This window comes from Penaeus monodon, chromosome 10 (genome assembly GCF_015228065.2).
Source record: "Penaeus monodon isolate SGIC_2016 chromosome 10, NSTDA_Pmon_1, whole genome shotgun sequence".
NCBI lineage: Eukaryota > Metazoa > Arthropoda > Malacostraca > Decapoda > Penaeidae > Penaeus > Penaeus monodon.
In genome coordinates this window covers 24,451,339-24,463,479 of record NC_051395.1, presented here as the reverse complement: position 1 = coordinate 24,463,479, position 12,141 = coordinate 24,451,339, and positions in this window count along the sequence as shown.

Sequence of the window (12,141 nt, the reverse complement as noted above, 5' to 3'; positions counted from 1 at the left end):
TCTCACATACATACATACATGCAAAATTACGTACATGATTGCATACATACATTCATACGTAGTTACATACATACATACATGCATAATTACATAAATAATTGCATACATACATGCATACGAACATACATACATACAAATATACATATACATACATATATACATACATACGTATGTACATACATACATATTTATACATACATACTTGCCTACATAGTACATACATGCATACATGCTTATATAAATGTATCCATACATCCTCCCATCCGCACACACACACACACACACACACACACACACACACACACACACACACACACACACACACACACACACACACACACACACATACACTTAAAACGTATTATCCACCTTTTTCTCTCTCTCTATTATGTGTGTACGTATGTGTATGTGTGTGTACATGTGAGTCCGTGCGATTGAATGTCTGTGCGTGAAAGTGCACGTCTGCTTGTGTGTGTGTGTGTGTGTGTGTGTGTGTGTGTGTGTGTGTGTGTGTGTGTGTGTGTGTGTGTGTGTGTGTGTGTGTGTGTTTATCTGCGAATGTACGTGTGTGTACATCCATGTGCACATGCCTCTACGCATGTATGTGACAACGTGTATGTGAACGTCTATATACATGTGCGTCTGCGTGTGAGTGCGTTTGTGTGTCTCCGCCTATTTGTCTTTGACCAGGTAATATTGACAGGGAACAAGCAGAGCGGTCAACCCTTTGTGTCACTGTACTGTTGACTGAGATCAGTCAGCGGTGAAGAATTGGAGGTGTTACTCCAATAACAATGTAACCCACAGATGTAAATGGTGTACCTGGTGTGCGCTCTGGTGTATTTTTGGGTGTTTGGTACCTAATGACCTCCCGCTCCCATGTGGCTTAGCTTGTTGGCCTGCTGTGTTGGCTTTGAGTTCAGGTGTGCGAGAAATACTTTTCGTTCTCCTAGAGTCAGAAGGATGTACAGTAAATCCTGTAGAATCCATGTATGATATGCATATTAATATATCTAGAGATACGTACATACATACGTATATATATATATATATATATATATATATATATATATATACATATATATATATATATATATATATATATATACTATATATATATATATATATATATATATATATATATATATATATATAATATATATTATATATATATATATATATATTTTTATATTATTATGTGTGTGTGTGGTGTGTGTGTGTGTGTGTGTGTGTGTGTGTGTGTATGTGTGTGCGTGTATGGGGTGTGTCTGGTGTGAGTGTCTGTGTAATGCAGATAACATATATAATACACACACGACTAAACACACAACACACACACACACAAACACCACACACCACACATATTATATATATATATATATATATATATATATATATATATATATAAACTTCATTCGGCAATGGGGTTCTGGTCCCGAGGAGTCCGGAGACCCCTCCTAACCACCATTGCTCCCAGGTCCACTTCGACCCAGTGTTGCACCTGTCAGGGTCCCATCTGTGGGATAAATAGAAATAAAGGTAGAGGGGATTCTTTAGCCTTGGCTGGAAACCCTTGTAGACAGTGTTTCATTAAAATCGGAAAACTGGCTGATTTTTCCCTTGTACTTGTGACAGACATTTAGGAAAATGTCCCTCAGAACGCATAAAATAGAGTTAATAGAAGGATGAATGGTTTTCAAAAATGACCTGTCAAAGGTCGCGCGTGTGCGTATGTGTAGATGTAAATGGATGCAGATATAGATATGATAAACAGCAGACGGATGGAGTATATACATATAGACAGGTAGACATAATTTCACAGATATATCCCTAGATCCCTAGATGCACAGTGGAGTTTTGTCTCCCACCGTATTTACCGTGAAGCTTATATATGACAAAACTATCCTTCTCCACTAATACATGGCCAAACTAATTCACCAGCTGACTGTTACAAGGCGAAACTAGTCTACGCTCTTACCAGGACTATACATGGCGAGGTTTGTTCCTAATACATGGCCAGACTTATTCGCCATTGTACAAGGCGAAACTAGTCTAACCCTGTTTGCTAATACGTACAAGATACGTACAAGACGACTTAAGTACAACTGGCTGTAGATGAACCAGAATCTACGACAGGAAAGTAGCGGTTAGCGGAGGTCAAATTATAGAGATAAAGGATTTTACGTGTATATGGTAAGTAGCTTTTATTTTTTATCTATATTTCTTATATATTTTTTATTCTACCTTCATTTATTTATTGTTTTGAGGAGTCGCATGTGTTCGAGCTGTTTGGGAATTATTTACTTCAGAATTGATCTTTAAAAACTTTGATAAGATGATGATGATAATAATAACAGTATTGATGATGATGATGATAATAACAGTATTGATGATGATAAGAATAATGATGAGCATAATGATAATAATAATGATGATAATGATAATAACAATAATGATAATGATAATTACAATACTCATGACAATGATAGTAACAATAAGGGGGATAATGAAACCATTGATAATGTAAATGATTTGTAACGACAAACGAGTAATAGCTGAGAGTAGACAAGTCAAATGTACAACACACACACACACACACATACACACACACACACACACACACACACACACACACACACACACTCCCACCTACCCACCCACACCAACACCCACTCACCCACCCCACCCCACCCCACTCCATCTCACCTCCCCCTCTCAAACACATCCCTCGCCTCCACACACAAACAACCCCCCCTTCTTACCCCTCACCCCACCCTACCCACCCCACAAACACAGACGCCCACACGCCCAAGACACACAGCCTCAACCCACCCGACCTCACCATCTGTTCCCGAAGCACTTGTTAACAACACGGCGGAGAGGAGCGACAGGTGGCGTAAAAAAAAGAAGAAAAAAAGTGACTCTTTGGTTTCTTTGGTTCATTGCAGAAACAAACGCAAGATTGCAAGACAAAGGATATTTTTTTTTAGGATGGGCGGAAGGGGGTAGGGAGTAGGGGGAGAGGGGGGTGCATCATTAGGAGATGAAGGATGGTGTGACGATTTCTCTTTAGGGGAGGAGGAGGGGGGGGGTGAAGGGAAGGGGTACATGGGGGGGGGTTTAGAGTGGCAAGTAAGGTCAAGTTTTGGTCATGATGTATTTCGGAGGATGTGGAGGAATAAGGAATGAATGAACAGAGAGAAGGAGGAAGGTGGAGAGGGTGAGAGAGGGAGAGGGAGAGGGAAATTATGAAGGTAAGAGAGGGAGAGAATGAGAGAGGGAGAGGGTGAAAGAGGGAGAGGATAAAGGTAAACGCAGGTGAGTGGATACAATGAGAAGTGTGCGAGCGGGAGAGGTGTGATATGTAAAGGATGAAACATACGAGAGGACAGCGGGGCGCGAGGGAGATGGAGAGGGTGTAGAAATGGGAGGCAGTATGAACGGTAAGAGTAGGATGAGGTGAGAAATAGAGAGCGAGAGAGAGAGAGTGAGAGAGAGGAAGAGACGATAGTGACGAAGAGAGACGAGCGATAGAGAGAGAGAGAGAAAGCCGACGAGAGAGAGACCCCGAGAGATAGGAGAGAGAGAGAAAGAGAAGAGAGAGGAGAAGAGAGAGAGATAAAGAGAAAGAGAGACAAAGAGCGAGAGAGAGCGAGAGACCGAGATAGAAACAGAGAGAGCGAGAGAGTAGAAAAAGTCCGATAACATGGGATAAATAAACTGAGAAGACAACCAAAAACCGCTAAAACTAGAAAGAACACAGATAAGTATAGAGAAGCAAAATTCAAACAGACCGACTTATAAGAGAGACGAGAGAGAACAGAGAGTAGAGAGGAGAGTAAAGAGAAAAAAGAAAAGAGAGAGAGTAAGAGAGAGAGAGCGAGAGAGAAAGAGAGATAAATAAACAAGAGGCATGGAAGGCGTATCCCCCTCGCTAAACGCAGCACGAGATGCCCGGCGCCCCTGCACATGGCCTGTATAAGGATCGGCCGCTTTAGTGCACCTTTGTGTACTCCGCGGATGCCGTGATGACCGGCTTTTAGCGAAGATAAAGGGGAATTCCTGTTTATCTCTCTCTTTCTCGCTCTTTTCTCTTTCTCTCATCTCCTCTCTCATCTCTCTCTCTCTCTCCTCGTCTCCGCTCTCATCTCTCTCTCTCTCTCTCCTCCTCCTCATCTCTCCCGTCCTCTCCCCTCTTCCGTCCCTCCGCCTCTCTATCTCTCTCTCTTTCTTTCTTTCTATAATTCGTTTCTCTTGCTCTCTCCTCTCCTCCTTCTCCTCTCTCTCTCTCCGCGCTCTCTCTCCTCTCTATCTCTCTCTCTCTCTCTCCTCGCTCTCTCTCTCCTCTCTCTCCACTCTCTCTCTCTCTCAGTCACTCCTCTCTCCGTCCTCTCTTCTCTCTCTTATATATCTATATTATATAATCTCTAATATATAATATTTATATATATGTCTGTATGTATGTATGTATTATGTATGTATATAAGATTTCCCTCTCCCCTTTTTCGCAACTTTTCTTATCCATCCATCACAAAGGCTCCCTAATTTCCCCATGTTCCTTTTCCTATCTCCTTTTCCATCTCTCCTCATTATCCACCACCCCTCTTTCTTCTCTTTCTTTTCTTCTCCTTCTTTTCTTCTTCCTTTTCTTCTCTTCCTTCCTTCCTTTTCTTCTTCCTGCTTCCCCTCTTCTTTTTTCTTTCCTTCTCCGGCTTGGGTCCATTTTTTCCCTTCTCTCGTCACGTACCCCTTCCCACATTCTCCGCCTTATAAACTAATCCTTTCCCATTCCCATTCCTGCCTCCGTCTACCCCCCTCCTAATTCTCCTTTTCTCTCTTCTCTATCTCACCTTCTCTATCTAGCTTATTCCCCCATTTCCCTTCCTTTTTCCTCTCATATTCCTCCCCGCCCTCCTCCTCTCATTTTTTTTGCTTTAATTCTCGTATTCTATTCTCTCCTCACTTCTTCCTGTTTTTTTTTTTTCTTTTCTTCGCTATATATTCCTCCATCTCCCTCTCGCCCCCTCTCCTCCGCCTACTCCTTTTTTCTTTCCCTCTCCCATCCCTTTCACCTTCACTCCTTCTAATAAAAAAAACCCCTCTATATCATTTCCCTTTTTCTTCCTGCCTCCGCTCTTGATTTCCTGCTGCCTTCTTTATCTTTCTTCTTGTCCTCCCCTTTCCCATTTTTTCTTTTTCTTCCTTTTTTTTTTCCTCCCTTTTCCTTCCTTCGTCTTCCTTCTCCTCTCCTTCATCCTGCTCTTCCGTCCCTCCTTCTGTCCCTCCTTCCTCCTCTTCTCCTCGACCCAGACCTAAAATACCATAACCATACCACCCCCGTTACCTTAATGTGTAAGGTCACTGGTTTCTTTTGTGGTCTGTTTCACCACTGTCGGATCCAGTTCACGGGAAGCGTGGGGGACAAGTCCACAACACAACTGTTCACGAAACGTTCACTCAAACCAACCTGTTCACACTACTTTGTGTGTCACCGAGCCACAAACGCCATTCACGATCTCCGCCGTTAGTGTTTACCTTGGGGAGAGATTTAAGTCTGGTCCCTCCCCCTAGCCCAAACCCTCCCCTCTCCTCCTCTTCCAGCGATCCGCCTCCTCTCCTCCCTCCCTCCTCTCCTCTCCCCTCTCTCTCCTCCCCCTCTCTCTCTCCCCCAACCCTCTCTCGCTCACCCTCTCTCTCTCTCTCTCTCTCTCCCTCTCGTCTCTCCATCCTCTCCTCTCTCCCTCCCTCTAATCCTCTCTCCCGTCTCTACTCTCTCCTCTCTCTCTCTCCTCTCTCCTCTCTCCCTCCTTCTCTCTCCTCTCATCTCTCCCTCTCCTCACCTCTCCCCCGTCTCCCCCACCCCTCTCTCTCGCTCTCTCCCTCTCTCTCTCTCTCCCTCTCCAGGGCCCTCTCTCGGTGGCGGTCTCTCTCTCCTCCTCATCCCTCTCTCCTCTTCCCGCTCTCTTCTCCTCACTCTCGTCTCTCTCTCCCCCTCTTCCACGCCACCCTCTCTCTCTCTCTCCTCTCTCTCCACTCTTCTTCTCTCCCCTCCCTCTCTCTTCATACTCTCTCTCTCTCTCATCTCTCCCTCTCTCCTCTCTTCTCTCTCTCTCTCTTTCTCTCTCTCTCTTTCTCTCTCTCTCCTTTTTATCCCACTGCCTGTTTTTTTTTCTTTGTTTCTATCCTTGTGTTTTTCTATCTCTGTTTCTCTCTCTCTCTCTCTCTGTCTCTCTCTCTCTCTCTCTCTCTCTCTCTCTCTCTCTCTCTCTCTCTCTCTCCTCTCTCTCTCTTGGATCTAACAAAATCACCGTAATTATCGACTCACTAATTTCTTATATATTAGCTCAAAGGAAGTGTTACGTCAGTTCTCACTTACATATGGAGTTTTGTGATCTTTCTCAGTTTTCTTCTCTTTTCTTTTCTTTCTGTCTATCTATTTATCAATCTATTATTTATTCACTTATCTATCTATCTTGTTTATCTATTTACTTATTCATTTATCTATTTATTTTTTTTTTCATATGTCATTTGCTATTGTTTCATATTTACACCTATTTCTCTATATTCTCTTCACTTATTTTGATCGTATCTTATCCGCTTTCCAATCCTGTCTTATGAGCGATTCTTTCCTTCCCTAAAATATCATTCAAAAAAAAGTTATATTATTAATAGAGAAAAGAAATCATCTTGTGAAGCCGTCTTTTCCCTAACGGATGTCTGTCAGGCCAATTGACCAACAACACCAAAAACCCCTACACAACACACCCAAACGAGTTTCTCTATACTGCTTCAACACAACCGTTTACATTTTTTTTATTTTTTAAACGAAAGAAAAAGATGAATAGATTCTATGATCTCAAAGTCCAGTTTGGCCTAGTTTCGGTGTCAATGTCAAAACCACAAGACATCTTCTCTTTTCATACTTCCAAAGCTAATCTCACACAAGTCACACATCATAAACATTTATTTTTTTAGGGAAAATACTTATGTCCTAACCCTAAAGAACTTTTTTTTTTTTTTTTTTTTTTTTTTTTTTTTTTTTTTTTTTTTTTTTTTTTTTTTTCCTTTTTTTATTTTTTTTTTTTTTTTTTTATTTTTTTTTTTTTTTTTTTTTCTCTCTCTCTCTCTCTCTCTCTCTCTCTCTCTCTCTCTCTCTCTCTCTCTACTCTCGTAACTCTCCTCGCCTCCTCATCTTCTCTCTCTGCTGTCTCTCTCTCTCTCTCTCTCTCATATCTCTCTCTCTCATCTCTCTCTTTTCTCTCTCTCATCTCTCTCGCCTCTCTCTCCTCGTCTCTCTTTCTCTCTCTCTTCTCTCTCTCTCTCCTCCATCTCTCCTCTCTCTTGGCTCCGCTCTTCTCGCTCTCCTCTCTCTCTCTCTCACTCCTCATCTCTCTCTCTCCTTCTCCATCTCTCTCTCCCTTCTCTCCTTCTCCCTCTCCTTCTCTCTCTCCTCTGCTCTCTCTCTCTCTCTCTCTCTCTTCTCTCTCTCCTCGTCGTCCTCTCGCTCTCTACTTCTCTCCTCTCTCTCTCTCTCTCTCCCTCCATCTCTCTCTCCGCTCTCTCTCTCGTCTCTCTCTCCTCTCTCTCGTCTCTCCTCTCTCCCCCTCCTCTCTCACTCTCTCTCCTCCTCTCTCCCTCTCTCTCCTCCTCGTCTCCCTCTCTCCTCTCTCTCTCTCTCTCTCTCCTCCTCCTCCATCTCTCTCTTTCTCCTCCATCTCTCTCTCTCCTTCCTCCCCCTCTTCTCTACTCCCCCCCCCCCCCCTCTCTCTCTCTCCATCTCTCTCGTTCTCTCTCCTCTCCGTAGTTCCCTCGCTCTCTCTCTCTCTCCTCTCCTCGCTCTCTCTCTCTTCGTCCTCTCTCTCCCCCTCTCTCTCTCTCTCTCTCCGCTCTCCCCCCCTCCTGGGCTCTCTTCTCTCTTCTCCTTCTCTCACCCTCTCTCTCTCTTCGGCCCGACTCTCCTCTCTCCCTCCAGGGCGTCAGCATCGACTCTCCCGCTAAGTCTCTCTCTCCTTTTCTCCCTCCTTCTGTGCTTCCTCTCTGTTCCTGCCTTTCCTCTTACCTCTCCTCTCTCCTTCTTCCCCTCTCTCTCTCACCCCCACCCCCGTTCTCCTCCGTCTCTCGCTCTTCTCCCTCGCCCCTCTCTTCTCCCCCCCTCTCTTCTCTCTCCTTCTCTCCTCTCCTCCCGTCCACTCCTCTCTCTCCCCTCTCACTCCTCCTCCCTCTCTCTCTCTCCTCTCTCCTTCCTCTCCTTCTTCTTCCCTTTTTCCTCTTTCTCCTTTCCTGCTTTCTCTTCTCCTATTTTCTCTTCTTCTTTTCTTCTGCTTCTTTTCTTGCCCCTCTTCTCCCTCTCCCTCGTCTCTCTCCATTTCTCCCCTCTCAGCAGGACCTGCCTTATCATCCTCGCGGTCCCAACCCACCGAACAGGTGCTGACTTACCCTTTTCCCTTCTTTTTTTTCCCTTGATCCGCTTTTCTTTCCCCCTTCCTTCCTTCTCCCTTTCCCTCTCCCATTTTTTATCCTTCCCGCCTTTTTCCTTTCCTCTATTGATACCCTTAACCCTTTTCCCTTCCCTTCTTCTCCCTCCCCCCCCCTCCTCCGCCCTTTCCCTTCCCCTCTCAGCCTCCCCGCCCCCCCTCGCTCCCCCTCTCCCTGCCCCGCACCCTTCGATCCCTCTCCCTCCCCGCCCACTCGTGTTCGAGGGTTCCTTAATCTCTTATTGCCACGCGCCCACGAGTCCTGGCGAGGAGCCTGGCTTGGTTCTCTTTGGTTGAAAACGCAACTTCAGCTGGTTTCTCCCTGCTCAAAACAAAGACCTTCATGTTTTTCAGGGCCCCACCCTGCTGTCTGCTTCCCTGCACCCCCCCCTGCGTCTCTGTCTGCTCTTTTTTTTTTTTTTTCTCTCGGGTCTCTTTTTTTTGGATTGTTTTTGCTTGTCTGTTTGTCTCTCTCTCTCTCTCTCTCTCTCTCCGCTCATCTCTCTCCTCTCTCTCTCATCCTCATCCTCTCTCTCTCATCGTCTCTCTCTCATCTCTCTCGCCCTCTCTCTCTCTTTCTCTCCTCTCTTCTCATCATCCTTCCTCTTCTCATCTCTCTCTCTCTCTCTCTCTACTCATCTCTCTCTCTCTCTCTCTCTCTCTCTCTCTCTCTCTCTCCCTCCCTCCCTGCCCTCTGGCCCCCTCTCCCTCTCCCCGCACAACCTCTACACAATCTTAACCACGAAACATTGTTCTCCAAATCCCTCGTCCTCTGTTCCTTGTTCGTCCCTTTCCCTCCTCCCCTGTTCGCCCTTTCCCTTCCTTTCCTTTCCTTTGCTTCCCTGATTCGCACTGTTCTTTCTACGTTCGTATTTATCTCCAGCCTTCCTACTGTCCTTGTTTTATCCTTCTTTCCCCTCCTCCCACTTTCCTCAATGCTTCCTTACCTCCTCTAATCGTCCCTACGCTTCGCACTACCCTTATTCCTCCCTTCCCTTCCTCCCCGTTTCGTCAATTCTTCCCTACCTTCCCCTAATCGTCCTTACCCTTCGCACCCTTTCCCACCCTGTTTCGCCCTTGCCGTTCACGCAAACCCTCCTTGTTAAGCGTGCGTTGCAATTACCATAACTCTTATATGCTATCTGTGTTTCTGGGTATCCGAGTGCGTGTGCGTGATTCGGGGATGAGTGTGGATGGGGGGGGGGGTGAGGATAGAGTGTATGGGGGTGGGGGGTAAGTGTGGGAAATGTGTGTGTGTGTGTGTGTGTGTGTGTGTGTGTGTGTGTGTGTGTGTGTGTGTGTGTGTGTGTGTGTGTGTGTTGTGTGGTGTTGTGCGTGTGTGTGTGTGTGTGTGTGCGTGCGTGTGTGCGCGCACGAATATGTGTGGCCGTGTGTGTACGTCTTTATGCAACTTTATGCAAATGTATGTGTAAGCATTAGTATGTAATACATGCATGCGATTGTGTGTGTGTGTGTGTGTGTGTGTGTGTGTGTGTGTGTGTGTGTGTGTTTATCTTAGCCTCCGCTTCTCCATAATCTATCCATCACAAAAGACAACGTTAACGTTACTCGTAAAATAACGACACTACAATCTAACACACAAAACAGATTGATAAACAAATAAAATGAAACAATATAGAAAATGAAAGAAGAGAAAACAAATAAGAAGAAAAGAGAAGAAGAGGAAAAGGTCGAGACTAATCCATTGTCACTGTGGATTATAAAAAAAAGAAAGAAAAAAAAAACTCATTTTATGACCAGGCTCTCAAAAGGGCGTTTAACCGGCTCTTGGGGGGGAGGGGGGGCGTAGACAGGCCGATGCTCTTTTTATTTTTCTGCTTTTTATGTGTATTGCACTACTTGTTAGCTGAGCCATACACACACACACACGTTCACAAAGAAATGTGTTTTGTATCTATATACATATTGTAATATAAACTACGAATTCAAAATGCAGTGAAGGCTGTACCACATTAACCTTTTCCGCCAAGTCGTTATATGAAAATCATAACTGATTAACAATGATAAAATCTAAGAAACAAAATATAGACCGAGAGAGGCCTGATATTTATAATAAATCGTTCGAAAGGCAATGCAAATTTACCAGCTGGTTGTAAATTGATTTTAGCAAATAAATTGTCAGCATACAAGGTAGATACTATTTTGGAAAAAAAAATGTTTTCCGAATAGAAATGAAGGGATGATAATGATAAAGATGATAATGATATGATCATAATAATGATGATAATGTTATTTCTAATAAAAATAATGATAATGGTGATAATAATCATAATAAGGGTTAAACTGATAAGGATGAAGGATGCAGATAATAATGATACTAATTGCGCTAATGTAACATTTAACACCCGTAAGGCCTCAAGGATTTACTAATAACTAGCTTCCTTCCCTTTACCGAAATTCACACACACACAGTGAGAGAGAGAGAGAGAGAGAGAGAGAGAGAGAGAGAGAGAGAGAGAGAGAAGAGAGAGAGAGAAGAGAGAGAGAGAGAGAGAGAGAGAGGGAGAGAGAGAGAGAGAGAGAGGGAGAGAGAGACGGAGAAAGAAAGAGAAAGAGAAAGATTATAAAAGAGGTTCCTAAAAATATATCACACAAAAAACAAACAAACACAGAGATAACCCCCACCCCCCACGAAAGCATCGACGCACGAAAGCGAGGTGAAACGATAACCATTATAATAACCATTACAGGAGGCTCATTACACAAAACGACCGCAGGTACTTAACGTTTACACCTGACTGTCCGGCGCAAGCTCCCTGTATCCGGTTATACGCAGTGGCCGTTACAGTGAAATAGCACTGAATCTGCAGTCAGTGCGGTTCGATGGGTTTTGTGGGCGTTAGAGATGCGGGTGGATTATATATATATATATATATAATATATATATATATATATATATATATATATATATATATATATATATATATATAAGTTTATACATATATATATAATATATATATATATATATATATATATATATACATACATATATATATATATATATATAATATATATATATATATATATATATACACACACAAACACACACACACACGCACGCACACACACACACACACACACACACACACACACACACACACACACACACACACACACACACACACACACACACACACACACACACACACACACACACACACACACACACACACTCACACACACACACACACACAATCGAAATGAATAAATATAATATTTCACAGTGGTTATGAGTAAACGGTACTTTGTAAAGCTCATTCATCTAATAACGCCAGGACGCTACACGAATTCAGGGCAATGCAGTCGTTAACTCGAACGATTATGATTATTTACTAAAATGCTAAAATATATAATTAACTTGACAGTGGAAATAATGCATTATAATTAAAATCGACACAAGACAGCTCGGAAGATTTGTCCAGACCAATGCATTTTTTCAGTGAGGCAAACGAAGTGATTTGATAATAAACAAATTAGCAGGCAAAAGTTGCCTAATTGTACAATATTCTTCTCGATAAGGCGTTAACGATTCATCCAAAATAACACGAGAAAAGCCACAATGAATCCGACCATGAATCCAGAGCAATGCAGCCCGACTACGCGAACGCTTTCATCCAACCGCGTAAACTGTCAAACAAACGAATGA